Source organism: Schistocerca serialis, chromosome 8, assembly GCF_023864345.2.
Source record: "Schistocerca serialis cubense isolate TAMUIC-IGC-003099 chromosome 8, iqSchSeri2.2, whole genome shotgun sequence".
Lineage (NCBI taxonomy): Eukaryota > Metazoa > Arthropoda > Insecta > Orthoptera > Acrididae > Schistocerca > Schistocerca serialis.
The window spans coordinates 547,875,600-547,902,375 of NC_064645.1; the positions used below are offsets into that span (position 1 = coordinate 547,875,600).

At 53.1% G+C, this 26,776-nt stretch overlaps 15 non-coding genes and 1 pseudogene across 15 annotated transcripts; all 16 read left to right on the top strand.

Annotated features, from left to right (window-relative positions):
• Positions 1–928: 928 nt before the first annotated feature.
• On the top strand, positions 929–1,047 carry LOC126417191 (5S ribosomal RNA). The gene has a single exon (XR_007575536.1). It is a non-coding gene; the product is annotated as a 5S ribosomal RNA (ribosomal RNA).
• Positions 1,048–2,122: 1,075 nt separating this feature from the next.
• Positions 2,123–2,241, top strand: LOC126417308 (5S ribosomal RNA). Its single transcript, XR_007575549.1, has one exon. It is a non-coding gene; the product is annotated as a 5S ribosomal RNA (ribosomal RNA).
• A 1,065-nt stretch (positions 2,242–3,306) lies between these two features.
• Positions 3,307–3,425, top strand: LOC126417423 (5S ribosomal RNA). Its single transcript, XR_007575560.1, has one exon. It is a non-coding gene; the product is annotated as a 5S ribosomal RNA (ribosomal RNA).
• Positions 3,426–5,675: 2,250 nt separating this feature from the next.
• Positions 5,676–5,794, top strand: LOC126417888 (5S ribosomal RNA). The gene has a single exon (XR_007575843.1). It is a non-coding gene; the product is annotated as a 5S ribosomal RNA (ribosomal RNA).
• A 1,075-nt stretch (positions 5,795–6,869) lies between these two features.
• On the top strand, positions 6,870–6,988 carry LOC126417927 (5S ribosomal RNA). The gene has a single exon (XR_007575844.1). It is a non-coding gene; the product is annotated as a 5S ribosomal RNA (ribosomal RNA).
• A 1,074-nt stretch (positions 6,989–8,062) lies between these two features.
• Positions 8,063–8,181, top strand: LOC126417197 (5S ribosomal RNA). Its single transcript, XR_007575537.1, has one exon. It is a non-coding gene; the product is annotated as a 5S ribosomal RNA (ribosomal RNA).
• Positions 8,182–9,256: 1,075 nt separating this feature from the next.
• LOC126417230 (5S ribosomal RNA) lies at positions 9,257–9,374 on the top strand (annotated as a pseudogene).
• A 7,325-nt stretch (positions 9,375–16,699) lies between these two features.
• On the top strand, positions 16,700–16,818 carry LOC126417209 (5S ribosomal RNA). Its single transcript, XR_007575538.1, has one exon. It is a non-coding gene; the product is annotated as a 5S ribosomal RNA (ribosomal RNA).
• Positions 16,819–17,893: 1,075 nt separating this feature from the next.
• Positions 17,894–18,012, top strand: LOC126417221 (5S ribosomal RNA). Its single transcript, XR_007575539.1, has one exon. It is a non-coding gene; the product is annotated as a 5S ribosomal RNA (ribosomal RNA).
• A 1,075-nt stretch (positions 18,013–19,087) lies between these two features.
• On the top strand, positions 19,088–19,206 carry LOC126417232 (5S ribosomal RNA). The gene has a single exon (XR_007575540.1). It is a non-coding gene; the product is annotated as a 5S ribosomal RNA (ribosomal RNA).
• Positions 19,207–20,281: 1,075 nt separating this feature from the next.
• Positions 20,282–20,400, top strand: LOC126417243 (5S ribosomal RNA). Its single transcript, XR_007575541.1, has one exon. It is a non-coding gene; the product is annotated as a 5S ribosomal RNA (ribosomal RNA).
• A 1,076-nt stretch (positions 20,401–21,476) lies between these two features.
• On the top strand, positions 21,477–21,595 carry LOC126417254 (5S ribosomal RNA). Its single transcript, XR_007575543.1, has one exon. It is a non-coding gene; the product is annotated as a 5S ribosomal RNA (ribosomal RNA).
• Positions 21,596–22,670: 1,075 nt separating this feature from the next.
• LOC126417267 (5S ribosomal RNA) lies at positions 22,671–22,789 on the top strand. The gene has a single exon (XR_007575544.1). It is a non-coding gene; the product is annotated as a 5S ribosomal RNA (ribosomal RNA).
• Positions 22,790–23,865: 1,076 nt separating this feature from the next.
• LOC126417279 (5S ribosomal RNA) lies at positions 23,866–23,984 on the top strand. The gene has a single exon (XR_007575545.1). It is a non-coding gene; the product is annotated as a 5S ribosomal RNA (ribosomal RNA).
• Positions 23,985–25,059: 1,075 nt separating this feature from the next.
• LOC126417290 (5S ribosomal RNA) lies at positions 25,060–25,178 on the top strand. Its single transcript, XR_007575546.1, has one exon. It is a non-coding gene; the product is annotated as a 5S ribosomal RNA (ribosomal RNA).
• Positions 25,179–26,253: 1,075 nt separating this feature from the next.
• Positions 26,254–26,372, top strand: LOC126417302 (5S ribosomal RNA). Its single transcript, XR_007575548.1, has one exon. It is a non-coding gene; the product is annotated as a 5S ribosomal RNA (ribosomal RNA).
• Positions 26,373–26,776: the final 404 nt, after the last annotated feature.

Below are 26,776 nucleotides of genomic sequence, written 5' to 3' on the forward strand. Positions count from 1 at the left end.
AGTCTATATACGTTACAAAAAAAAGGTGCTGTTGGCTCCCCTTCATTTTCTCCTTTTTACGTCGCTACCCCTGCCAGCCCTCTTCTCGTACTACCTTTCTGTTGTGACAAAGAGACTTCCATAACAATTTTAAACTCAGTTCGAAGAAGAATGTGCCAAGAAAGATTTCATAAAAGTCTCTGAAAATAACAAAACAGTGTGAACCGACAGATATGTTCTGAAATACGTCGGGGCTTATTGTTTTGTAGCAATGTACAACTGCAAACTTGTAAACAACAATGTATCTTTCGTCGATAGAAGAGATTGATGCTTTGGCGACCCTCCTGTGTCTTGTGTCCCTGTTTTCGCACCTTTGCACAGCTCTACTGGCCGCGAACGGCGTCTCGGACACGCCCGTCTCGCAGATGTTTCTCGTGCTTGTGCTGTCATATGGGCCACTACCCGAGCGGCAGCGAGCGGCAGTCGAGCAAAGTCGGGACAAGTCGGGACGGAAGAGGACAGGTGCGAATGCACTGCACGGATCACGCAAATATGTGGATGCGAAGCGCGCCGCGCGGCGTGTGTCAGGTGAGGAAGCTGCCGGGGGCGCTCTCCAGCAGGACACTGCTACACCCCGCACAGCCCCCCGCCGGATAACGGGAACAAGATGCGTCGCCCGCGAGTGTCGGACGCCGCACGCACCAAGCGAAACGAATGACAGGCGGCGCACCGAGCAGCCGCGTGTCTCACGCAAGTGGCGGTGCGGGGCGCCCGCCAGTTCGGCAGACGCCTCTGAGACGCCGGACGCCGCGCACTCCGCGCCGCCTTCGAGGCTCCAGCTGTTGCGGAAGGACGTGCTCTGCGTCAAATGTGTCACCGAAAACGGCGATTGTGTGTGTTGGGAGAAGAGGCAGAGGCGTCTTCTGTCGTGCGGCTACAGTATAAGGGCGCCAACGGCCATACCATGTTGAATACACCGGTTCTCGTCCGATCACCGAAGTTAAGCAACATCGGGCCCGGTTAGTACTTGGATGGGTGACCGCCTGGGAACACCGGGTGCTGTTGGCTCCCCTTCATTTTCTCCTTTTTACGCCGCTATCCCTGGCAGCCCTCTTTTCATACTACCTTTCTTTTGTTCAAACGTGCATCCTTAAGCATTTTAAACGTGCTAGGAATGCCTTGAAAATAACGAAACACTACGAATCGACAGATGTGATCTGAAATAAGTCAGGGCCACCTACTGTTTCGTAGCAGTGCAACTCTCCACAAAAAGAAAAGAAAAAAAAAAAAAATATTAAACGACTGTAATAAACATAAGATTCGATATTAATGGCCTCAGTTCGAAGAAGAATGTGCCAAGGAAGATTTCTTAAAAGTGCCTGAAGGTAACAAAACAGTATGAACCGACAGCTATGTTCTGAAATACGTCAGGGCTTATTGTTTTGTAGCAGTGTACGACTGCAAACTTGTAAACAACAATGTATCTTTCGTCGCTAGAAGAGATGGATGCTTTGGCGACCCTCCTGTGTCTTGTGTCCCTGTTTCCGCACCTTTGCACAGGTCTGCTGGCCGCAAACGGCGTCTCGGACACGCCCGTTAGGCCCACGCCCGTCTCGCAGATGTTTGTCGTGCTTGTGCTGTCATATGGGCCACTACCCGAGCGGCAGCGAGCGGCAGTCGAGCAAAGTCGGGACAAGTCGGGACGGAAGAGGACAGGTGCGAATGCACTGCACGGATCACGCAAATATGTGGATGCGAAGCGCGCCGCGCGGCGTGTGTCAGGTGAGGAAGCTGCCGGGGGCGCTCTCCAGCAGGACACTGCTACACCCCGCACAGCCCCCCGCCGGATAACGGGAACAAGATGCGTCGCCCGCGAGTGTCGGACGCCGCACGCACCAAGCGAAACGAATGACAGGCGGCGCACCGAGCAGCCGCGTGTCTCACGCAAGTGGCGGTGCGGGGCGCCCGCCAGTTCGGCAGACGCCTCTGAGACGCCGGACGCCGCGCACTCCGCGCCGCCTTCGAGGCTCCAGCTGTTGCGGAAGGACGTGCTCTGCGTCAAATGTGTCACCGAAAACGGCGATTGTGTGTGTTGGGAGAAGAGGCAGAGGCGTCTTCTGTCGTGCGGCTACAGTATAAGGGCGCCAACGGCCATACCATGTTGAATACACCGGTTCTCGTCCGATCACCGAAGTTAAGCAACATCGGGCCCGGTTAGTACTTGGATGGGTGACCGCCTGGGAACACCGGGTGCTGTTGGCTCCCCTTCATTTTCTCCTTTTTACGCCGCTATCCCTGGCAGCCCTCTTTTCATACTACCTTTCTTTTGTTCAAACGTGCATCCTTAAGCATTTTAAACGTGCTAGGAATGCCTTGAAAATAACGAAACACTACGAATCGACAGATGTGATCTGAAATAAGTCAGGGCCACCTACTGTTTCGTAGCAGTGCAACTCTCCACAAAAAGAAAAGAAAAAAAAAAAAAATATTAAACGACTGTAATAAACATAAGATTCGATATTAATGGCCTCAGTTCGAAGAAGAATGTGCCAAGGAAGATTTCTTAAAAGTGCCTGAAGGTAACAAAACAGTATGAACCGACAGCTATGTTCTGAAATACGTCAGGGCTTATTGTTTTGTAGCAGTGTACGACTGCAAACTTGTAAACAACAATGTATCTTTCGTCGCTAGAAGAGATGGATGCTTTGGCGACCCTCCTGTGTCTTGTGTCCCTGTTTCCGCACCTTTGCACAGGTCTGCTGGCCGCAAACGGCGTCTCGGACACGCCCGTTAGGCCCACGCCCGTCTCGCAGATGTTTCTCGTGCTTGTGCTGTCATATGGGCCACTACCCGAGCGGCAGCGAGCGGCAGTCGGGACAAGTCGGGACGGAAGAGGACAGGTGCGAATGCACTGCACGGATCACGCAAATATGTGGATGCGAAGCGCGCCGCGCGGCGTGTGTCAGGTGAGGAAGCTGCCGGGGGCGCTCTCCAGCAGGACACTGCTACACCCCGCACAGCCCCCCGCCGGATAACGGGAACAAGATGCGTCGCCCGCGAGTGTCGGACGCCGCACGCACCAAGCGAAACGAATGACAGGCGGCGCACCGAGCAGCCGCGTGTCTCACGCAAGTGGCGGTGCGGGGCGCCCGCCAGTTCGGCAGACGCCTCTGAGACGCCGGACGCCGCGCACTCCGCGCCGCCTTCGAGGCTCCAGCTGTTGCGGAAGGACGTGCTCTGCGTCAAATGTGTCACCGAAAACGGCGATTGTGTGTGTTGGGAGAAGAGGCAGAGGCGTCTTCTGTCGTGCGGCTACAGTATAAGGGCGCCAACGGCCATACCATGTTGAATACACCGGTTCTCGTCCGATCACCGAAGTTAAGCAACATCGGGCCCGGTTAGTACTTGGATGGGTGACCGCCTGGGAACACCGGGTGCTGTTGGCTCCCCTTCATTTTCTCCTTTTTACGCCGCTATCCCTGGCAGCCCTCTTTTCATACTACCTTTCTTTTGTTCAAACGTGCATCCTTAAGCATTTTAAACGTGCTAGGAATGCCTTGAAAATAACGAAACACTACGAATCGACAGATGTGATCTGAAATAAGTCAGGGCCACCTACTGTTTCGTAGCAGTGCAACTCTCCACAAAAAGAAAAGAAAAAAAAAAAAAATATTAAACGACTGTAATAAACATAAGATTCGATATTAATGGCCTCAGTTCGAAGAAGAATGTGCCAAGGAAGATTTCTTAAAAGTGCCTGAAGGTAACAAAACAGTATGAACCGACAGCTATGTTCTGAAATACGTCAGGGCTTATTGTTTTGTAGCAGTGTACGACTGCAAACTTGTAAACAACAATGTATCTTTCGTCGCTAGAAGAGATGGATGCTTTGGCGACCCTCCTGTGTCTTGTGTCCCTGTTTCCGCACCTTTGCACAGGTCTGCTGGCCGCAAACGGCGTCTCGGACACGCCCGTTAGGCCCACGCCCGTCTCGCAGATGTTTGTCGTGCTTGTGCTGTCATATGGGCCACTACCCGAGCGGCAGCGAGCGGCAGTCGAGCAAAGTCGGGACAAGTCGGGACGGAAGAGGACAGGTGCGAATGCACTGCACGGATCACGCAAATATGTGGATGCGAAGCGCGCCGCGCGGCGTGTGTCAGGTGAGGAAGCTGCCGGGGGCGCTCTCCAGCAGGACACTGCTACACCCCGCACAGCCCCCCGCCGGATAACGGGAACAAGATGCGTCGCCCGCGAGTGTCGGACGCCGCACGCACCAAGCGAAACGAATGACAGGCGGCGCACCGAGCAGCCGCGTGTCTCACGCAAGTGGCGGTGCGGGGCGCCCGCCAGTTCGGCAGACGCCTCTGAGACGCCGGACGCCGCGCACTCCGCGCCGCCTTCGAGGCTCCAGCTGTTGCGGAAGGACGTGCTCTGCGTCAAATGTGTCACCGAAAACGGCGATTGTGTGTGTTGGGAGAAGAGGCAGAGGCGTCTTCTGTCGTGCGGCTACAGTATAAGGGCGCCAACGGCCATACCATGTTGAATACACCGGTTCTCGTCCGATCACCGAAGTTAAGTACTTGGATGGGTGACCGCCTGGGAACACCGGGTGCTGTTGGCTCCCCTTCATTTTCTCCTTTTTACGCCGCTATCCCTGGCAGCCCTCTTTTCATACTACCTTTCTTTTGTTCAAACGTGCATCCTTAAGCATTTTAAACGTGCTAGGAATGCCTTGAAAATAACGAAACACTACGAATCGACAGATGTGATCTGAAATAAGTCAGGGCCACCTACTGTTTCGTAGCAGTGCAACTCTCCACAAAAAGAAAAGAAAAAAAAAAAAAATATTAAACGACTGTAATAAACATAAGATTCGATATTAATGGCCTCAGTTCGAAGAAGAATGTGCCAAGGAAGATTTCTTAAAAGTGCCTGAAGGTAACAAAACAGTATGAACCGACAGCTATGTTCTGAAATACGTCAGGGCTTATTGTTTTGTAGCAGTGTACGACTGCAAACTTGTAAACAACAATGTATCTTTCGTCGCTAGAAGAGATGGATGCTTTGGCGACCCTCCTGTGTCTTGTGTCCCTGTTTCCGCACCTTTGCACAGGTCTGCTGGCCGCAAACGGCGTCTCGGACACGCCCGTTAGGCCCACGCCCGTCTCGCAGATGTTTGTCGTGCTTGTGCTGTCATATGGGCCACTACCCGAGCGGCAGCGAGCGGCAGTCGAGCAAAGTCGGGACAAGTCGGGACGGAAGAGGACAGGTGCGAATGCACTGCACGGATCACGCAAATATGTGGATGCGAAGCGCGCCGCGCGGCGTGTGTCAGGTGAGGAAGCTGCCGGGGGCGCTCTCCAGCAGGACACTGCTACACCCCGCACAGCCCCCCGCCGGATAACGGGAACAAGATGCGTCGCCCGCGAGTGTCGGACGCCGCACGCACCAAGCGAAACGAATGACAGGCGGCGCACCGAGCAGCCGCGTGTCTCACGCAAGTGGCGGTGCGGGGCGCCCGCCAGTTCGGCAGACGCCTCTGAGACGCCGGACGCCGCGCACTCCGCGCCGCCTTCGAGGCTCCAGCTGTTGCGGAAGGACGTGCTCTGCGTCAAATGTGTCACCGAAAACGGCGATTGTGTGTGTTGGGAGAAGAGGCAGAGGCGTCTTCTGTCGTGCGGCTACAGTATAAGGGCGCCAACGGCCATACCATGTTGAATACACCGGTTCTCGTCCGATCACCGAAGTTAAGCAACATCGGGCCCGGTTAGTACTTGGATGGGTGACCGCCTGGGAACACCGGGTGCTGTTGGCTCCCCTTCATTTTCTCCTTTTTACGCCGCTATCCCTGGCAGCCCTCTTTTCATACTACCTTTCTTTTGTTCAAACGTGCATCCTTAAGCATTTTAAACGTGCTAGGAATGCCTTGAAAATAACGAAACACTACGAATCGACAGATGTGATCTGAAATAAGTCAGGGCCACCTACTGTTTCGTAGCAGTGCAACTCTCCACAAAAAGAAAAGAAAAAAAAAAAAAATATTAAACGACTGTAATAAACATAAGATTCGATATTAATGGCCTCAGTTCGAAGAAGAATGTGCCAAGGAAGATTTCTTAAAAGTGCCTGAAGGTAACAAAACAGTATGAACCGACAGCTATGTTCTGAAATACGTCAGGGCTTATTGTTTTGTAGCAGTGTACGACTGCAAACTTGTAAACAACAATGTATCTTTCGTCGCTAGAAGAGATGGATGCTTTGGCGACCCTCCTGTGTCTTGTGTCCCTGTTTCCGCACCTTTGCACAGGTCTGCTGGCCGCAAACGGCGTCTCGGACACGCCCGTTAGGCCCACGCCCGTCTCGCAGATGTTTGTCGTGCTTGTGCTGTCATATGGGCCACTACCCGAGCGGCAGCGAGCGGCAGTCGAGCAAAGTCGGGACAAGTCGGGACGGAAGAGGACAGGTGCGAATGCACTGCACGGATCACGCAAATATGTGGATGCGAAGCGCGCCGCGCGGCGTGTGTCAGGTGAGGAAGCTGCCGGGGGCGCTCTCCAGCAGGACACTGCTACACCCCGCACAGCCCCCCGCCGGATAACGGGAACAAGATGCGTCGCCCGCGAGTGTCGGACGCCGCACGCACCAAGCGAAACGAATGACAGGCGGCGCACCGAGCAGCCGCGTGTCTCACGCAAGTGGCGGTGCGGGGCGCCCGCCAGTTCGGCAGACGCCTCTGAGACGCCGGACGCCGCGCACTCCGCGCCGCCTTCGAGGCTCCAGCTGTTGCGGAAGGACGTGCTCTGCGTCAAATGTGTCACCGAAAACGGCGATTGTGTGTGTTGGGAGAAGAGGCAGAGGCGTCTTCTGTCGTGCGGCTACAGTATAAGGGCGCCAACGGCCATACCATGTTGAATACACCGGTTCTCGTCCGATCACCGAAGTTAAGCAACATCGGGCCCGGTTAGTACTTGGATGGGTGACCGCCTGGGAACACCGGGTGCTGTTGGCTCCCCTTCATTTTCTCCTTTTTACGCCGCTATCCCTGGCAGCCCTCTTTTCATACTACCTTTCTTTTGTTCAAACGTGCATCCTTAAGCATTTTAAACGTGCTAGGAATGCCTTGAAAATAACGAAACACTACGAATCGACAGATGTGATCTGAAATAAGTCAGGGCCACCTACTGTTTCGTAGCAGTGCAACTCTCCACAAAAAGAAAAGAAAAAAAAAAAAATATTAAACGACTGTAATAAACATAAGATTCGATATTAATGGCCTCAGTTCGAAGAAGAATGTGCCAAGGAAGATTTCTTAAAAGTGCCTGAAGGTAACAAAACAGTATGAACCGACAGCTATGTTCTGAAATACGTCAGGGCTTATTGTTTTGTAGCAGTGTACGACTGCAAACTTGTAAACAACAATGTATCTTTCGTCGCTAGAAGAGATGGATGCTTTGGCGACCCTCCTGTGTCTTGTGTCCCTGTTTCCGCACCTTTGCACAGGTCTGCTGGCCGCAAACGGCGTCTCGGACACGCCCGTTAGGCCCACGCCCGTCTCGCAGATGTTTGTCGTGCTTGTGCTGTCATATGGGCCACTACCCGAGCGGCAGCGAGCGGCAGTCGAGCAAAGTCGGGACAAGTCGGGACGGAAGAGGACAGGTGCGAATGCACTGCACGGATCACGCAAATATGTGGATGCGAAGCGCGCCGCGCGGCGTGTGTCAGGTGAGGAAGCTGCCGGGGGCGCTCTCCAGCAGGACACTGCTACACCCCGCACAGCCCCCCGCCGGATAACGGGAACAAGATGCGTCGCCCGCGAGTGTCGGACGCCGCACGCACCAAGCGAAACGAATGACAGGCGGCGCACCGAGCAGCCGCGTGTCTCACGCAAGTGGCGGTGCGGGGCGCCCGCCAGTTCGGCAGACGCCTCTGAGACGCCGGACGCCGCGCACTCCGCGCCGCCTTCGAGGCTCCAGCTGTTGCGGAAGGACGTGCTCTGCGTCAAATGTGTCACCGAAAACGGCGATTGTGTGTGTTGGGAGAAGAGGCAGAGGCGTCTTCTGTCGTGCGGCTACAGTATAAGGGCGCCAACGGCCATACCATGTTGAATACACCGGTTCTCGTCCGATCACCGAAGTTAAGCAACATCGGGCCCGGTTAGTACTTGGATGGGTGACCGCCTGGGAACACCGGGTGCTGTTGGCTCCCCTTCATTTTCTCCTTTTTACGCCGCTATCCCTGGCAGCCCTCTTTTCATACTACCTTTCTTTTGTTCAAACGTGCATCCTTAAGCATTTTAAACGTGCTAGGAATGCCTTGAAAATAACGAAACACTACGAATCGACAGATGTGATCTGAAATAAGTCAGGGCCACCTACTGTTTCGTAGCAGTGCAACTCTCCACAAAAAGAAAAGAAAAAAAAAAAAAATATTAAACGACTGTAATAAACATAAGATTCGATATTAATGGCCTCAGTTCGAAGAAGAATGTGCCAAGGAAGATTTCTTAAAAGTGCCTGAAGGTAACAAAACAGTATGAACCGACAGCTATGTTCTGAAATACGTCAGGGCTTATTGTTTTGTAGCAGTGTACGACTGCAAACTTGTAAACAACAATGTATCTTTCGTCGCTAGAAGAGATGGATGCTTTGGCGACCCTCCTGTGTCTTGTGTCCCTGTTTCCGCACCTTTGCACAGGTCTGCTGGCCGCAAACGGCGTCTCGGACACGCCCGTTAGGCCCACGCCCGTCTCGCAGATGTTTGTCGTGCTTGTGCTGTCATATGGGCCACTACCCGAGCGGCAGCGAGCGGCAGTCGAGCAAAGTCGGGACAAGTCGGGACGGAAGAGGACAGGTGCGAATGCACTGCACGGATCACGCAAATATGTGGATGCGAAGCGCGCCGCGCGGCGTGTGTCAGGTGAGGAAGCTGCCGGGGGCGCTCTCCAGCAGGACACTGCTACACCCCGCACAGCCCCCCGCCGGATAACGGGAACAAGATGCGTCGCCCGCGAGTGTCGGACGCCGCACGCACCAAGCGAAACGAATGACAGGCGGCGCACCGAGCAGCCGCGTGTCTCACGCAAGTGGCGGTGCGGGGCGCCCGCCAGTTCGGCAGACGCCTCTGAGACGCCGGACGCCGCGCACTCCGCGCCGCCTTCGAGGCTCCAGCTGTTGCGGAAGGACGTGCTCTGCGTCAAATGTGTCACCGAAAACGGCGATTGTGTGTGTTGGGAGAAGAGGCAGAGGCGTCTTCTGTCGTGCGGCTACAGTATAAGGGCGCCAACGGCCATACCATGTTGAATACACCGGTTCTCGTCCGATCACCGAAGTTAAGCAACATCGGGCCCGGTTAGTACTTGGCTGGCTGCCCGCCTGGCAACACCTCGGTGCCGAGCGAGCAGTACTTCCGTGTGCGACTTGGTCGGCGGCGCCTCGTGTGCCGTCTGTCTTCTGCCTCGCGGCTACATTTCATCAAGTCCGTAAGTAATGGAAAGTTTCTATGATGCTAGTGAAGAGCGTGAAAATAACGTACAATGTGAATTCGATAGTTCCGTCGGAAAACCGTCAGCTTTCGAAATTCATCGCTGGATACTCGAGGAATTGTGTTTATCGACCGATGACGTTCTTGGTGTTCAGTTTGACACTTTTATTAATTCTGTGTTTTTGAAGTTGAAAACTCCGGAATTATGTGATACTGTTGTCAATGTTAATGATGGCGTCCGTAAATTTAGACATCTAGACGGTCGCATTAGTAATGTGAATATTTCTCATGGTGGGTTTGGCCTTCGAAATGTTCGTGTGTTTAACTTGCCTTTTGAAATTCGGAATGACACGATATCTCGTCATTTGCGGCCGTACGGGACCGTGCTATCTGTTACTAAAGAAAAGTGGTCCTCCGCCTATGTTTTTCAAGTTGAAAATGGCGTGAGGAGTGTTAAGATGGTCGTACGACAGCATATTCCGTCCTTTTTGCTAGTTAACGGTCATCGTGCTTTCATAACATATAGTGGTCAACCTCAGACGTGCTCTTTTTGTGGTGCTGTCGGTCATTACCGACAAAACTGCCCTAAACGTAGGCCGCCTGTTCAGTTGCCACGTGTGGATGTGTTAGGTGGGCCTAGTTTTGCCTCTGTTGCTGCGACGAGTTTAGGTTCCGCCCCCCCCGCACGTGTGCAGCTCGCAGCCGCCCCCCCTGTGCCGACCGCCGCTGACGCCATGGATACGTCTGTTCCCGATAGTGACTTTGTTTCTGTACCTCCTGTTGAGCCCTCTTTGGTCGCGGATGCGACACCTGTACCTATTACTAAAAAACCGATAGTGGACGATGTTTCACCGGAATCCGTGCCGCTGTCGGCCGTTGTTCCGCATCCTGTCCCGGTTGCGGAACCCGATAAATCGGCGGTTGTTCCAACTCCCGTCCCCGACAGTGTCTCTGTTGCCGGTGATGTTGTTGTTGACAGTGAGGCTTTTACTGCGCCTAAACCCCGTAGAGACCGGAATGTTGCTCGGGCTTCTGGCACACCGCGTTTGCGTAGTGCCAGTAGTTCTGCTTCTTTCGATACGCGTGGTGTTTCGGCCAAAAATCGGAGTCCGTCTCCGGTGGCGCGTTCTCCTGCCCCCCCTCACGCTCAGACGGTTGGTCAACCGACCTCCCGACAGCCGGCTGCGCGCTCCGGGGCCGATCTCGGCCAGCGCCCGTCTCAGGGAGGGGGCGGCAGGCGGCAGGCGAAAAAGCAGACATCTTCCCGCACCCAGCCAGAGGGTGCTGTTGTAACTGCCACGCAGCAACGTGATATCACGGTTCAACACCTAAAAACATTCTTGAGTCAACCGTTTTTCGCTGCCGATTCCGACATGGCGGTAGATCCGCCTGTGTCTGTGACGCCCCCACCCTTACCAACAAAACGAAAGGCCGAAGATTCGCACCATCGTCGTGCCCCCCCTTCCACCCACGATTTGGTGCCGGCCTTATCTTCTGCTGTCGTAGTGCCCGCTGTGGAGCATTCCATCGCGGGGGATCCCGTCACAGTTTCCGGGACCCCACCGCCTCCGCCCCCCCCTCCTAGTCAATCACGGGCATGGTCGGAGGATGTTGAGGCAGGTGATTCCCATTAGTGCGACTCTTTGTATGTCCTTCCCCCTCCGCGCACGTTGGTATGTTTTATTGTGTTTTACGCGTTTTCATGTTTTTCTGTTCTTGTTTTTTCCCTGTGTTTTAAGTATATATGTTTCCCGATTGTAGCCAGTGGAACATTTTAACGGTAAATCTTAATAAGCTGCGAAATCCGCAGAAAGCAATGCTTCTTAAAGATTTTTTGTATGATAATCACTGTCACGTCGCCTTTTTACAGGAGGTGACTTGTGAAGCGCTTTTATATTTGAACGATTTTACTGATTTTATTGTGATTGACAATGTTGCGCCTGATTCTGATACGGGCACTGCAATTTTAGTACGTTCTGGCTTACCTGTTTCTAATGTTGACATTTTACCGACCGGTCGTGCTGTTGCCTGTACCATTTTTGGCATTTTGTTTGTGAATGTGTACGCTCCGTCGGGAAATGTTAAACCGGCCAGGGCTGAATTTTATGGTAGGGATTTATGTCAGCTTTTATCTAGGAATGTCGATACTTTAATCGTCGGGGGTGATTTTAATTGTGTTTTAGACGACAGAGATCAGGAGCCGCGTCCGAACAAATGCCACGAACTGGGTGCTTTGGTCACTAGTTTTCATTTGCTCGACACGTGGCGTGTTTTACACCCCGATTTTACTTATTTTACATATTTTTACGGTGCGGGGCGTAGCCGTCTCGATCGCATTTATGTGTCTAGGCAGTTGTCTGCCCGTATTTGTACTGCTGACGTGACTCCTGTCATATTTTGCGACCACTCCAGCTATTCCTGTCGTCTTTTATTACCTCGTTTGTGTGTTCCTCGTCGTACTAATTTGTGGAAGTTTAATTGTAGTTTACTTAATGACGACCATTTTGTGACTAGTTTTAACCGTATGTGGCAGAGGTTGGTGCGGACTCGCGGCGGTCATAGTAGCACCATTGAGTGGTGGGTTGCGATCGCTAAGCCGGCGATTCGCAACTTTTTAATCGATTATAGCCGTGAGGCGGCACGCTGGCGTCGGGTGACGGCTCGCTTCCGCCAGGATTGTTTACGCGATTTGGCGTTGCGAGTGACGTCACGGCCCGATTTGTTGCCCACTCTGAAGCGATTTCAAGCTCAGCTTTTAATTGACATGCGTGCCGCTAGTGATGGGGTGACCGTCCGCAGTCAGCCTGCAGGTTTTGTTGCTGGGGAACCTCTGTCCATTTATCATTTAAATCGGGAACGCAAACGCCGCGAACGTTTGCGCATTACTGTTTGGCAGTTGCGGAACGGCGGTCGGACTTCTGTACAGTCGGACATTGAAAACGATATCTTCGAACATTTTGCATCGCTTTTCCGTGATGTTGACGTTGATTCCGATACGTTGCGAGATTTCTTGCGGGTTGTTCCACATGTTTTAACTCGCCCGGACAGGCGTCTTTTAAATGACGCCTATACGTCCGATGAAGTTTTCGACGCCGTTCGGCGGAGTCCCAAAGGGAGGTCTCCGGGTCCCGATGGGATTCCTGCGGAATTTTATTCGAAATTTTTTCCCCTTTTAAGTGAGATTTTAGTGGATTTAGCGAACGATATTCGCAATGGTGTGACTGTACCAACTGCTTTTGTGGAGGGGGTTGTGACGCTTGTTCCCAAATCCCGTGCTGTACCTCATATCGATGCTGTCCGTCCGATTACTTTATTAAATGCTGACTACAAGATCGTTACGCGCTGCGTCGCTCAGCGACTTAAAAACGTCTTGCCGACCGTACTTAGTGATCAGCAAACATGTGCGGTCCGAGATCGGAATATCTTTGACGCTATCCTTGCTTACAGAGACTGTATAGGATATGTGAAAAGTGCTCGGCTTCGGACAGCGGCGATTTTATTAGTTGACTTTAAAAATGCCTTTGACCGCATTAGTCATTTTTATTTGCGTCGGGTTATGGTACGCATGGGGTTTGGTTATATATTTACCCGATTCGTGACGCATTTGTTGCAACCTGCTACTTCCCGTATATGTGTCAATGGTCGTCTCACTCCTGCTTTCCGTGTGGGTCGTTCCGTGCGGCAGGGGTGTCCACTTTCCATGGCGCTTTTTGCCATTGCGCTGGATCCCCTCCTCCGTTCTATCAGTCAGGACTGTCGCGGCATTCAGATGGGGACTACCAGATTGGTTTGTCGCGCATATGCTGATGACCTTGGCGTATTTATTGAACATATCGAGGACGTTGACAGGTTGCATGTTGTTTTGCACAACTTTGGAAAGGCTACGGGGGCGGTTATCAATCCCCGGAAAACTGTGCTTTTGCCGCTCACCGCCCGCGCACGTACCCTACATAGGGACTGGTTTTGTGTCCAGCTGCAGCCTACCGTTCTTGGGATACTTCTATCTTCGAACCCACAGCAGATGGCAGCCTTGAATTGGCGGCCTACGCTGTATCGGATTCGTGCGGTTGCCAGGATCTATGCGGTCCGGAATGTGGCCCTTCGGGATAAGGTGCATTTGATAAATGTCAATATCTTGGCGCGAGCATGGTACCTTGCGCAGGTTCTCCCGGTCCCCAAGCAGTTGGGGCGCGCCATCCAACAGGCGGTTTACTGGTTTTTATGGAGGGGGGAGATTTTTAAGGTATCGCATGCTGTCTGCACCTTGGACCTGTCCGATGGCGGTTTAGGACTAGTTGATTTTTCCGCCAAATGTGCGGCCCTTTTTTGGAAGCGAACTACTGCTGTTATTCAGAAAGCTCCTTGCGGTCCCACTGCGTTTGTTTTTAATCGTTACCGTCCTCTTTCTGAAGTGGCCCCTGTTTCTGTGTCGCACATCCCGTTCTACCTTTCTTATGTGCGCCGCTACTTTCTTGATAATAGTTACCTGGCGCTCTGTGACATCTCCGTCCACACGGTTAGCGCTGTCTGCACGGCTTTCCGCGGACCTCCCGTTCGCTGCAAGTGGGAGTATCGGTTGCCACGCTGCAACTGGGTGGCAGTGTGGAAAAACCTCGCCAATGACGTTCTCCCGGCTTCCGTCCACGCGGTGTGGTACAAGGTGGTGCATCGCACCATCCCTACCAACTCCAAACTTTATTCTATAAATCTCATCCCGTCTGGTGAGTGTGACGTGTGTACTGCCGACGACACTATTGAACACCGCTTTGCGTGTGACCGCTTCCGCCGTGTTTGGGAAGTCGCCAGGGACATGATTCGTTTGATTCAGAGGGTGGACGCTCGCACTGTTACAGTGGATGCTGTCTTAATTCCGCAGTGTGTCGTTTACCCCACCACGAAGCGAAATGCCACGGTGTGGATCTTTGGCCACACGGTGTTTGCTCTCTTCTCCCTCAAGTTGTCTACCGATCTGGACTTTCTCACCTATCTATGGACCCAACATCTTCAGATTCAGGCATCGCCACACTATCGGCGAAATTTTGCTAATTTTTTGCAGGTCGCACTGGCGCATGCTTTTGCACGGCTTTCCGTACCTGCGTAGCATCGACGTTTTATTTTCTCTTATCTCTTCACTTGCCTTTGAGCGACACGGTATGAATATGCGTTACTGCGACTTTTTCAAATTTTCTGGAACGACACTTGACGTCCCTTGATCACCGAACGAAATCAGAAGTCTTTTCGTTTTTTTCTGGGCGTTCTTGCCATATTTTCTGTTTTGCCCTGTGCGTCAGTTTTCTTAAATTCATTATTCGTTTTTTTCCCAGTTTGTGGCGTGACGGGAATTTTGCTGCTGTTTCAGTTCTCAGTCGTAGTGGTGACTGTTTTGCGTTTTTCTCTGTTTTTCTCATTATTTTCATTTCACTTATTGTTGAGCACTCTCAAGTCTCGTCACGTGTCTGTGCTCGCCACTCTTTGAACTTTTGTCGGTGTGGAATTTCACGCCGGTGTCCCGCATTATGGTTTGTTTTAAGGTCGATATGAGTGACGGCGGGTGTGGGGGCGGCACTGTGGCCAGGCCTCAGGTTCCTTGACCCCTGCCCTCCTTGCCGCCAGCTGCCTACCGCGCTCATTGCCCGACCGCTTGCTTTTAACAACGGATTTGTTACTTTCCTTTGTTTTTCTATACTTTGTTAGAGGGACCTCCCGGGCCTTATTTACTTTTCACGCGGGTTTGCGACTTGTTCTTTTGAGCGAAGCTCTTCTTCCTCGTTTTTTTTCCCCCCCACCTTTGGTCGGTAGAATTTTTTTTTTACCGCCGATCTATGGACGAACTTTTCCGTTTGTTTTTTTCCTTAATTTTCCTCCTTTTCAAAGTTGTTAAGTCTTGCCCTCCCCTTCGCTGGACGTGCCGTCCCTCCGTCATCCGACGGGGACCCTTTCCGGTTCCATCCGGCGCATACCATCTGCGACCAGCGCGAAGGAGCACCTGTTACGCCCCCTCTTCGTTCATCGTACTGCACGACCAACAGCATCGTTTTATAGCTGAGTAGCTGAGAAGCTCGCCGGCGAAGGCGTATTGTGGAGAGCGAAAAGGCCGGGCTATAAGGGGAGTTGGGAGGCCCGCAAAAAAAAAAAAAAAAAAAAAAAAAAAAGGTGCTGTTGGCTCCCCTTCATTTTCTCCTTTTTACGCCGCTATCCCTGGCAGCCCTCTTTTCATACTACCTTTCTTTTGTTCAAACGTGCATCCTTAAGCATTTTAAACGTGCTAGGAATGCCTTGAAAATAACGAAACACTACGAATCGACAGATGTGATCTGAAATAAGTCAGGGCCACCTACTGTTTCGTAGCAGTGCAACTCTCCACAAAAAGAAAAGAAAAAAAAAAAAAATATTAAACGACTGTAATAAACATAAGATTCGATATTAATGGCCTCAGTTCGAAGAAGAATGTGCCAAGGAAGATTTCTTAAAAGTGCCTGAAGGTAACAAAACAGTATGAACCGACAGCTATGTTCTGAAATACGTCAGGGCTTATTGTTTTGTAGCAGTGTACGACTGCAAACTTGTAAACAACAATGTATCTTTCGTCGCTAGAAGAGATGGATGCTTTGGCGACCCTCCTGTGTCTTGTGTCCCTGTTTCCGCACCTTTGCACAGGTCTGCTGGCCGCAAACGGCGTCTCGGACACGCCCGTTAGGCCCACGCCCGTCTCGCAGATGTTTGTCGTGCTTGTGCTGTCATATGGGCCACTACCCGAGCGGCAGCGAGCGGCAGTCGAGCAAAGTCGGGACAAGTCGGGACGGAAGAGGACAGGTGCGAATGCACTGCACGGATCACGCAAATATGTGGATGCGAAGCGCGCCGCGCGGCGTGTGTCAGGTGAGGAAGCTGCCGGGGGCGCTCTCCAGCAGGACACTGCTACACCCCGCACAGCCCCCCGCCGGATAACGGGAACAAGATGCGTCGCCCGCGAGTGTCGGACGCCGCACGCACCAAGCGAAACGAATGACAGGCGGCGCACCGAGCAGCCGCGTGTCTCACGCAAGTGGCGGTGCGGGGCGCCCGCCAGTTCGGCAGACGCCTCTGAGACGCCGGACGCCGCGCACTCCGCGCCGCCTTCGAGGCTCCAGCTGTTGCGGAAGGACGTGCTCTGCGTCAAATGTGTCACCGAAAACGGCGATTGTGTGTGTTGGGAGAAGAGGCAGAGGCGTCTTCTGTCGTGCGGCTACAGTATAAGGGCGCCAACGGCCATACCATGTTGAATACACCGGTTCTCGTCCGATCACCGAAGTTAAGCAACATCGGGCCCGGTTAGTACTTGGATGGGTGACCGCCTGGGAACACCGGGTGCTGTTGGCTCCCCTTCATTTTCTCCTTTTTACGCCGCTATCCCTGGCAGCCCTCTTTTCATACTACCTTTCTTTTGTTCAAACGTGCATCCTTAAGCATTTTAAACGTGCTAGGAATGCCTTGAAAATAACGAAACACTACGAATCGACAGATGTGATCTGAAATAAGTCAGGGCCACCTACTGTTTCGTAGCAGTGCAACTCTCCACAAAAAGAAAAGAAAAAAAAAAAAAATATTAAACGACTGTAATAAACATAAGATTCGATATTAATGGCCTCAGTTCGAAGAAGAATGTGCCAAGGAAGATTTCTTAAAAGTGCCTGAAGGTAACAAAACAGTATGAACCGACAGCTATGTTCTGAAATACGTCAGGGCTTATTGTTTTGTAGCAGTGTACGACTGCAAACTTGTAAACAACAATGTATCTTTCGTCGCTAGAAGAGATGGATGCTTTGGCGACCCTCCTGTGTCTTGTGTCCCTGTTTCCGCACCTTTGCACAGGTCTGCTGGCCGCAAACGGCGTCTCGGACACGCCCGTTAGGCCCACGCCCGTCTCGCAGATGTTTGTCGTGCTTGTGCTGTCATATGGGCCACTACCCGAGCGGCAGCGAGCGGCAGTCGAGCAAAGTCGGGACAAGTCGGGACGGAAGAGGACAGGTGCGAATGCACTGCACGGATCACGCAAATATGTGGATGCGAAGCGCGCCGCGCGGCGTGTGTCAGGTGAGGAAGCTGCCGGGGGCGCTCTCCAGCAGGACACTGCTACACCCCGCACAGCCCCCCGCCGGATAACGGGAACAAGATGCGTCGCCCGCGAGTGTCGGACGCCGCACGCACCAAGCGAAACGAATGACAGGCGGCGCACCGAGCAGCCGCGTGTCTCACGCAAGTGGCGGTGCGGGGCGCCCGCCAGTTCGGCAGACGCCTCTGAGACGCCGGACGCCGCGCACTCCGCGCCGCCTTCGAGGCTCCAGCTGTTGCGGAAGGACGTGCTCTGCGTCAAATGTGTCACCGAAAACGGCGATTGTGTGTGTTGGGAGAAGAGGCAGAGGCGTCTTCTGTCGTGCGGCTACAGTATAAGGGCGCCAACGGCCATACCATGTTGAATACACCGGTTCTCGTCCGATCACCGAAGTTAAGCAACATCGGGCCCGGTTAGTACTTGGATGGGTGACCGCCTGGGAACACCGGGTGCTGTTGGCTCCCCTTCATTTTCTCCTTTTTACGCCGCTATCCCTGGCAGCCCTCTTTTCATACTACCTTTCTTTTGTTCAAACGTGCATCCTTAAGCATTTTAAACGTGCTAGGAATGCCTTGAAAATAACGAAACACTACGAATCGACAGATGTGATCTGAAATAAGTCAGGGCCACCTACTGTTTCGTAGCAGTGCAACTCTCCACAAAAAGAAAAGAAAAAAAAAAAAAATATTAAACGACTGTAATAAACATAAGATTCGATATTAATGGCCTCAGTTCGAAGAAGAATGTGCCAAGGAAGATTTCTTAAAAGTGCCTGAAGGTAACAAAACAGTATGAACCGACAGCTATGTTCTGAAATACGTCAGGGCTTATTGTTTTGTAGCAGTGTACGACTGCAAACTTGTAAACAACAATGTATCTTTCGTCGCTAGAAGAGATGGATGCTTTGGCGACCCTCCTGTGTCTTGTGTCCCTGTTTCCGCACCTTTGCACAGGTCTGCTGGCCGCAAACGGCGTCTCGGACACGCCCGTTAGGCCCACGCCCGTCTCGCAGATGTTTGTCGTGCTTGTGCTGTCATATGGGCCACTACCCGAGCGGCAGCGAGCGGCAGTCGAGCAAAGTCGGGACAAGTCGGGACGGAAGAGGACAGGTGCGAATGCACTGCACGGATCACGCAAATATGTGGATGCGAAGCGCGCCGCGCGGCGTGTGTCAGGTGAGGAAGCTGCCGGGGGCGCTCTCCAGCAGGACACTGCTACACCCCGCACAGCCCCCCGCCGGATAACGGGAACAAGATGCGTCGCCCGCGAGTGTCGGACGCCGCACGCACCAAGCGAAACGAATGACAGGCGGCGCACCGAGCAGCCGCGTGTCTCACGCAAGTGGCGGTGCGGGGCGCCCGCCAGTTCGGCAGACGCCTCTGAGACGCCGGACGCCGCGCACTCCGCGCCGCCTTCGAGGCTCCAGCTGTTGCGGAAGGACGTGCTCTGCGTCAAATGTGTCACCGAAAACGGCGATTGTGTGTGTTGGGAGAAGAGGCAGAGGCGTCTTCTGTCGTGCGGCTACAGTATAAGGGCGCCAACGGCCATACCATGTTGAATACACCGGTTCTCGTCCGATCACCGAAGTTAAGCAACATCGGGCCCGGTTAGTACTTGGATGGGTGACCGCCTGGGAACACCGGGTGCTGTTGGCTCCCCTTCATTTTCTCCTTTTTACGCCGCTATCCCTGGCAGCCCTCTTTTCATACTACCTTTCTTTTGTTCAAACGTGCATCCTTAAGCATTTTAAACGTGCTAGGAATGCCTTGAAAATAACGAAACACTACGAATCGACAGATGTGATCTGAAATAAGTCAGGGCCACCTACTGTTTCGTAGCAGTGCAACTCTCCACAAAAAGAAAAGAAAAAAAAAAAAAATATTAAACGACTGTAATAAACATAAGATTCGATATTAATGGCCTCAGTTCGAAGAAGAATGTGCCAAGGAAGATTTCTTAAAAGTGCCTGAAGGTAACAAAACAGTATGAACCGACAGCTATGTTCTGAAATACGTCAGGGCTTATTGTTTTGTAGCAGTGTACGACTGCAAACTTGTAAACAACAATGTATCTTTCGTCGCTAGAAGAGATGGATGCTTTGGCGACCCTCCTGTGTCTTGTGTCCCTGTTTCCGCACCTTTGCACAGGTCTGCTGGCCGCAAACGGCGTCTCGGACACGCCCGTTAGGCCCACGCCCGTCTCGCAGATGTTTGTCGTGCTTGTGCTGTCATATGGGCCACTACCCGAGCGGCAGCGAGCGGCAGTCGAGCAAAGTCGGGACAAGTCGGGACGGAAGAGGACAGGTGCGAATGCACTGCACGGATCACGCAAATATGTGGATGCGAAGCGCGCCGCGCGGCGTGTGTCAGGTGAGGAAGCTGCCGGGGGCGCTCTCCAGCAGGACACTGCTACACCCCGCACAGCCCCCCGCCGGATAACGGGAACAAGATGCGTCGCCCGCGAGTGTCGGACGCCGCACGCACCAAGCGAAACGAATGACAGGCGGCGCACCGAGCAGCCGCGTGTCTCACGCAAGTGGCGGTGCGGGGCGCCCGCCAGTTCGGCAGACGCCTCTGAGACGCCGGACGCCGCGCACTCCGCGCCGCCTTCGAGGCTCCAGCTGTTGCGGAAGGACGTGCTCTGCGTCAAATGTGTCACCGAAAACGGCGATTGTGTGTGTTGGGAGAAGAGGCAGAGGCGTCTTCTGTCGTGCGGCTACAGTATAAGGGCGCCAACGGCCATACCATGTTGAATACACCGGTTCTCGTCCGATCACCGAAGTTAAGCAACATCGGGCCCGGTTAGTACTTGGATGGGTGACCGCCTGGGAACACCGGGTGCTGTTGGCTCCCCTTCATTTTCTCCTTTTTACGCCGCTATCCCTGGCAGCCCTCTTTTCATACTACCTTTCTTTTGTTCAAACGTGCATCCTTAAGCATTTTAAACGTGCTAGGAATGCCTTGAAAATAACGAAACACTACGAATCGACAGATGTGATCTGAAATAAGTCAGGGCCACCTACTGTTTCGTAGCAGTGCAACTCTCCACAAAAAGAAAAGAAAAAAAAAAAAAAATATTAAACGACTGTAATAAACATAAGATTCGATATTAATGGCCTCAGTTCGAAGAAGAATGTGCCAAGGAAGATTTCTTAAAAGTGCCTGAAGGTAACAAAACAGTATGAACCGACAGCTATGTTCTGAAATACGTCAGGGCTTATTGTTTTGTAGCAGTGTACGACTGCAAACTTGTAAACAACAATGTATCTTTCGTCGCTAGAAGAGATGGATGCTTTGGCGACCCTCCTGTGTCTTGTGTCCCTGTTTCCGCACCTTTGCACAGGTCTGCTGGCCGCAAACGGCGTCTCGGACACGCCCGTTAGGCCCACGCCCGTCTCGCAGATGTTTGTCGTGCTTGTGCTGTCATATGGGCCACTACCCGAGCGGCAGCGAGCGGCAGTCGAGCAAAGTCGGGACAAGTCGGGACGGAAGAGGACAGGTGCGAATGCACTGCACGGATCACGCAAATATGTGGATGCGAAGCGCGCCGCGCGGCGTGTGTCAGGTGAGGAAGCTGCCGGGGGCGCTCTCCAGCAGGACACTGCTACACCCCGCACAGCCCCCCGCCGGATAACGGGAACAAGATGCGTCGCCCGCGAGTGTCGGACGCCGCACGCACCAAGCGAAACGAATGACAGGCGGCGCACCGAGCAGCCGCGTGTCTCACGCAAGTGGCGGTGCGGGGCGCCCGCCAGTTCGGCAGACGCCTCTGAGACGCCGGACGCCGCGCACTCCGCGCCGCCTTCGAGGCTCCAGCTGTTGCGGAAGGACGTGCTCTGCGTCAAATGTGTCACCGAAAACGGCGATTGTGTGTGTTGGGAGAAGAGGCAGAGGCGTCTTCTGTCGTGCGGCTACAGTATAAGGGCGCCAACGGCCATACCATGTTGAATACACCGGTTCTCGTCCGATCACCGAAGTTAAGCAACATCGGGCCCGGTTAGTACTTGGATGGGTGACCGCCTGGGAACACCGGGTGCTGTTGGCTCCCCTTCATTTTCTCCTTTTTACGCCGCTATCCCTGGCAGCCCTCTTTTCATACTACCTTTCTTTTGTTCAAACGTGCATCCTTAAGCATTTTAAACGTGCTAGGAATGCCTTGAAAATAACGAAACACTACGAATCGACAGATGTGATCTGAAATAAGTCAGGGCCACCTACTGTTTCGTAGCAGTGCAACTCTCCACAAAAAGAAAAGAAAAAAAAAAAAAATATTAAACGACTGTAATAAACATAAGATTCGATATTAATGGCCTCAGTTCGAAGAAGAATGTGCCAAGGAAGATTTCTTAAAAGTGCCTGAAGGTAACAAAACAGTATGAACCGACAGCTATGTTCTGAAATACGTCAGGGCTTATTGTTTTGTAGCAGTGTACGACTGCAAACTTGTAAACAACAATGTATCTTTCGTCGCTAGAAGAGATGGATGCTTTGGCGACCCTCCTGTGTCTTGTGTCCCTGTTTCCGCACCTTTGCACAGGTCTGCTGGCCGCAAACGGCGTCTCGGACACGCCCGTTAGGCCCACGCCCGTCTCGCAGATGTTTGTCGTGCTTGTGCTGTCATATGGGCCACTACCCGAGCGGCAGCGAGCGGCAGTCGAGCAAAGTCGGGACAAGTCGGGACGGAAGAGGACAGGTGCGAATGCACTGCACGGATCACGCAAATATGTGGATGCGAAGCGCGCCGCGCGGCGTGTGTCAGGTGAGGAAGCTGCCGGGGGCGCTCTCCAGCAGGACACTGCTACACCCCGCACAGCCCCCCGCCGGATAACGGGAACAAGATGCGTCGCCCGCGAGTGTCGGACGCCGCACGCACCAAGCGAAACGAATGACAGGCGGCGCACCGAGCAGCCGCGTGTCTCACGCAAGTGGCGGTGCGGGGCGCCCGCCAGTTCGGCAGACGCCTCTGAGACGCCGGACGCCGCGCACTCCGCGCCGCCTTCGAGGCTCCAGCTGTTGCGGAAGGACGTGCTCTGCGTCAAATGTGTCACCGAAAACGGCGATTGTGTGTGTTGGGAGAAGAGGCAGAGGCGTCTTCTGTCGTGCGGCTACAGTATAAGGGCGCCAACGGCCATACCATGTTGAATACACCGGTTCTCGTCCGATCACCGAAGTTAAGCAACATCGGGCCCGGTTAGTACTTGGATGGGTGACCGCCTGGGAACACCGGGTGCTGTTGGCTCCCCTTCATTTTCTCCTTTTTACGCCGCTATCCCTGGCAGCCCTCTTTTCATACTACCTTTCTTTTGTTCAAACGTGCATCCTTAAGCATTTTAAACGTGCTAGGAATGCCTTGAAAATAACGAAACACTACGAATCGACAGATGTGATCTGAAATAAGTCAGGGCCACCTACTGTTTCGTAGCAGTGCAACTCTCCACAAAAAGAAAAGAAAAAAAAAAAAAAATATTAAACGACTGTAATAAACATAAGATTCGATATTAATGGCCTCAGTTCGAAGAAGAATGTGCCAAGGAAGATTTCTTAAAAGTGCCTGAAGGTAACAAAACAGTATGAACCGACAGCTATGTTCTGAAATACGTCAGGGCTTATTGTTTTGTAGCAGTGTACGACTGCAAACTTGTAAACAACAATGTATCTTTCGTCGCTAGAAGAGATGGATGCTTTGGCGACCCTCCTGTGTCTTGTGTCCCTGTTTCCGCACCTTTGCACAGGTCTGCTGGCCGCAAACGGCGTCTCGGACACGCCCGTTAGGCCCACGCCCGTCTCGCAGATGTTTGTCGTGCTTGTGCTGTCATATGGGCCACTACCCGAGCGGCAGCGAGCGGCAGTCGAGCAAAGTCGGGACAAGTCGGGACGGAAGAGGACAGGTGCGAATGCACTGCACGGATCACGCAAATATGTGGATGCGAAGCGCGCCGCGCGGCGTGTGTCAGGTGAGGAAGCTGCCGGGGGCGCTCTCCAGCAGGACACTGCTACACCCCGCACAGCCCCCCGCCGGATAACGGGAACAAGATGCGTCGCCCGCGAGTGTCGGACGCCGCACGCACCAAGCGAAACGAATGACAGGCGGCGCACCGAGCAGCCGCGTGTCTCACGCAAGTGGCGGTGCGGGGCGCCCGCCAGTTCGGCAGACGCCTCTGAGACGCCGGACGCCGCGCACTCCGCGCCGCCTTCGAGGCTCCAGCTGTTGCGGAAGGACGTGCTCTGCGTCAAATGTGTCACCGAAAACGGCGATTGTGTGTGTTGGGAGAAGAGGCAGAGGCGTCTTCTGTCGTGCGGCTACAGTATAAGGGCGCCAACGGCCATACCATGTTGAATACACCGGTTCTCGTCCGATCACCGAAGTTAAGCAACATCGGGCCCGGTTAGTACTTGGATGGGTGACCGCCTGGGAACACCGGGTGCTGTTGGCTCCCCTTCATTTTCTCCTTTTTACGCCGCTATCCCTGGCAGCCCTCTTTTCATACTACCTTTCTTTTGTTCAAACGTGCATCCTTAAGCATTTTAAACGTGCTAGGAATGCCTTGAAAATAACGAAACACTACGAATCGACAGATGTGATCTGAAATAAGTCAGGGCCACCTACTGTTTCGTAGCAGTGCAACTCTCCACAAAAAGAAAAGAAAAAAAAAAAAAATATTAAACGACTGTAATAAACATAAGATTCGATATTAATGGCCTCAGTTCGAAGAAGAATGTGCCAAGGAAGATTTCTTAAAAGTGCCTGAAGGTAACAAAACAGTATGAACCGACAGCTATGTTCTGAAATACGTCAGGGCTTATTGTTTTGTAGCAGTGTACGACTGCAAACTTGTAAACAACAATGTATCTTTCGTCGCTAGAAGAGATGGATGCTTTGGCGACCCTCCTGTGTCTTGTGTCCCTGTTTCCGCACCTTTGCACAGGTCTGCTGGCCGCAAACGGCGTCTCGGACACGCCCGTTAGGCCCACGCCCGTCTCGCAGATGTTTGTCGTGCTTGTGCTGTCATATGGGCCACTACCCGAGCGGCAGCGAGCGGCAGTCGAGCAAAGTCGGGACAAGTCGGGACGGAAGAGGACAGGTGCGAATGCACTGCACGGATCACGCAAATATGTGGATGCGAAGCGCGCCGCGCGGCGTGTGTCAGGTGAGGAAGCTGCCGGGGGCGCTCTCCAGCAGGACACTGCTACACCCCGCACAGCCCCCCGCCGGATAACGGGAACAAGATGCGTCGCCCGCGAGTGTCGGACGCCGCACGCACCAAGCGAAACGAATGACAGGCGGCGCACCGAGCAGCCGCGTGTCTCACGCAAGTGGCGGTGCGGGGCGCCCGCCAGTTCGGCAGACGCCTCTGAGACGCCGGACGCCGCGCACTCCGCGCCGCCTTCGAGGCTCCAGCTGTTGCGGAAGGACGTGCTCTGCGTCAAATGTGTCACCGAAAACGGCGATTGTGTGTGTTGGGAGAAGAGGCAGAGGCGTCTTCTGTCGTGCGGCTACAGTATAAGGGCGCCAACGGCCATACCATGTTGAATACACCGGTTCTCGTCCGATCACCGAAGTTAAGCAACATCGGGCCCGGTTAGTACTTGGATGGGTGACCGCCTGGGAACACCGGGTGCTGTTGGCTCCCCTTCATTTTCTCCTTTTTACGCCGCTATCCCTGGCAGCCCTCTTTTCATACTACCTTTCTTTTGTTCAAACGTGCATCCTTAAGCATTTTAAACGTGCTAGGAATGCCTTGAAAATAACGAAACACTACGAATCGACAGATGTGATCTGAAATAAGTCAGGGCCACCTACTGTTTCGTAGCAGTGCAACTCTCCACAAAAAGAAAAGAAAAAAAAAAAAAATATTAAACGACTGTAATAAACATAAGATTCGATATTAATGGCCTCAGTTCGAAGAAGAATGTGCCAAGGAAGATTTCTTAAAAGTGCCTGAAGGTAACAAAACAGTATGAACCGACAGCTATGTTCTGAAATACGTCAGGGCTTATTGTTTTGTAGCAGTGTACGACTGCAAACTTGTAAACAACAATGTATCTTTCGTCGCTAGAAGAGATGGATGCTTTGGCGACCCTCCTGTGTCTTGTGTCCCTGTTTCCGCACCTTTGCACAGGTCTGCTGGCCGCAAACGGCGTCTCGGACACGCCCGTTAGGCCCACGCCCGTCTCGCAGATGTTTGTCGTGCTTGTGCTGTCATATGGGCCACTACCCGAGCGGCAGCGAGCGGCAGTCGAGCAAAGTCGGGACAAGTCGGGACGGAAGAGGACAGGTGCGAATGCACTGCACGGATCACGCAAATATGTGGATGCGAAGCGCGCCGCGCGGCGTGTGTCAGGTGAGGAAGCTGCCGGGGGCGCTCTCCAGCAGGACACTGCTACACCCCGCACAGCCCCCCGCCGGATAACGGGAACAAGATGCGTCGCCCGCGAGTGTCGGACGCCGCACGCACCAAGCGAAACGAATGACAGGCGGCGCACCGAGCAGCCGCGTGTCTCACGCAAGTGGCGGTGCGGGGCGCCCGCCAGTTCGGCAGACGCCTCTGAGACGCCGGACGCCGCGCACTCCGCGCCGCCTTCGAGGCTCCAGCTGTTGCGGAAGGACGTGCTCTGCGTCAAATGTGTCACCGAAAACGGCGATTGTGTGTGTTGGGAGAAGAGGCAGAGGCGTCTTCTGTCGTGCGGCTACAGTATAAGGGCGCCAACGGCCATACCATGTTGAATACACCGGTTCTCGTCCGATCACCGAAGTTAAGCAACATCGGGCCCGGTTAGTACTTGGATGGGTGACCGCCTGGGAACACCGGGTGCTGTTGGCTCCCCTTCATTTTCTCCTTTTTACGCCGCTATCCCTGGCAGCCCTCTTTTCATACTACCTTTCTTTTGTTCAAACGTGCATCCTTAAGCATTTTAAACGTGCTAGGAATGCCTTGAAAATAACGAAACACTACGAATCGACAGATGTGATCTGAAATAAGTCAGGGCCACCTACTGTTTCGTAGCAGTGCAACTCTCCACAAAAAGAAAAGAAAAAAAAAAAAAATATTAAACGACTGTAATAAACATAAGATTCGATATTAATGGCCTCAGTTCGAAGAAGAATGTGCCAAGGAAGATTTCTTAAAAGTGCCTGAAGGTAACAAAACAGTATGAACCGACAGCTATGTTCTGAAATACGTCAGGGCTTATTGTTTTGTAGCAGTGTACGACTGCAAACTTGTAA